Below are 2,123 nucleotides of genomic sequence, written 5' to 3'. Positions count from 1 at the left end.
CGCTAGGGTCAGGCCCCCTGGCCTGTTAGCATCTCCGTTTCCCCCAGGCGGATGCAGGGACTTCTCGCTGTGAGGGCCCAGTGGTGCCATCGGGGTCATCTATCTGGAACCCATCTCTCACCAGGTCACCCTACTTTCTCCTCATCACACTGGATGTTTCTGGAAACAGAACATCAACCTGTATGCTCTCGGGATGTGCCCTCAGCTTGTCAGGAGTTTCTGACCTTGGACAGAGCCCCAAGGGACACAGGTGGCATGTGCTCCCCCCTGGTCCTCCCTTCTGGATGTCTTTACTCTTTCCTCTCACCCCAGAACACCCATCCCCATCCCCCCATCTCCCCTCTCTGAGGATGGAGCAGCCCAGCAGGCAGCAGGACCCGGAGCCGGAGCTTCAGTCCGATTTCTGCCGGGAGACACCAATTTGGCAGTTATCGGTGCTCAGAAACCATAATTCTGAGGAGAGAGGTTTGCCAAAATGTATGTCACCGGGTCGTCTGAGCCATTTTCAGTTTCTGGGAGGCACACCCACAGCGTATCACCCACACTGAGGACACGACTGCTGATTTCCCCGTGGCTCTCACGGAGAGGCAGTTGGCTGGATTGGTTCGACTCAAAAAACAGCTGGGAAAAGACACCCTTGCCAATGTATTTAAGTAAATTGAGTTTGTCTTATCACATAAGGGATAAATACATACATTTCTAAATAAATCCTTGATATTTATTTTCACAAAAAAACCATAGAGCGGTGAGTTCTGCTCATGAAATGAATGGGAAATCTCTTCCATGAAACCTAATTTTCAAGCCAGTACACTTTATTAAAGCAGCCAGCCAACCCAACCTTCCTGCTGTCAAGACTACTTTTATTTAGATTCAGGATGAGGTATGTTATACACCTTCTTGAGAATTTGGATTCTTCCCACTTCTCTAGGGAATATAGTCAATAATATAATAATAGCCATGAATGGTGTCAGGTGGGCACTAGACTTATGGGGGGATCACTTCGTAAGGTATATACATGTCTAACCACTCTGCTGCACACCTGAAACTAATGTCATATTGAATGCCAACTGTAATTGAACATTTTTTTAAATTTTCAAAAAAGGAGGAAGCATCTATATGTCAGAAAAAGACAGATAGCTCTCCTGTGGGCTGCGGATACTTGACTTACAGGAGGCTGGCCCCCGCCAGCATTTTGAATTGTCCCTTATCTGCCCTTAGAGGGTTTGTATATCCCTCGGGCAATGCAGGGAAGCAGGATTCAAGATGATTCAGAGGTTCATCTTTCCCCAGCAAAGTGGAAGGAAAACAATGGTGGACAGGGAGGTAGGCCCGTGCTAGCAAAGGAGACACATGTCAGTTGAGAATCTGAAAAATTCTCACTTTAATTTTTATTTTTTGTTAATCCTCACCCGAGGAAATTTTTCCATTATTTTTTGGTTGTTTTTTGTTTTTTGTTTTAGAGAGGGGAAGGGGAGAGACAGAGAGAAACATCAATGTAAGAGAGACACATCTATTGGCTGCCTCCCTCCCACACGTGCCCCAATCAGGGCTGGAGATCTAGCCTGCAAGCAAGGTACGTGCCCTTAACCAGAATTGAACCTGGGATCCTTCAGTCTGGGAGCCCATGCTCTATCCACTGAACAAAACACATGAATTTCATGCACTGGGCCTCTAGTATAAATATAAAGATCTATTTTCCTTGAGTACATGAACAATAATTAGCTAAATCTACAGTAGACATAAGTAAAAATAAAATATCTTATTTGATTGATTCTAATTTCTTCATATATATATATTTATCATATTTTAATAAACTTCATGCCCAAAATCATTTTTTCAACTCCTTTTTAAAAAATATATTTTTATTTTTATTGCTTTCAGAGAGGAGTGGAGAGAAAGAGATAGAAACATCAAAAATGAGAGAGAATCATTGATCCGCTGCCTCCTGCAGGCCCCCACTGGGGATTGAGCCCACAACCCGGGCATGTGCCCTGACCGGGAGTCAAACTGTGACCTCCTGGTTCATAGGTTGCTACTCAAACACCTAGCCACGCAGGCGGGGCAAGCTATGCACTTTAAACTATCTGGCCTGCATGTGCCCTGGGAGGGTCCATGCCATCTCA

Source organism: Myotis davidii, unplaced genomic scaffold (assembly GCF_000327345.1).
Source record: "Myotis davidii unplaced genomic scaffold, ASM32734v1 scaffold299, whole genome shotgun sequence".
NCBI classification, from domain to species: domain Eukaryota; kingdom Metazoa; phylum Chordata; class Mammalia; order Chiroptera; family Vespertilionidae; genus Myotis; species Myotis davidii.
This window is presented reverse-complemented; position numbering follows the sequence as displayed.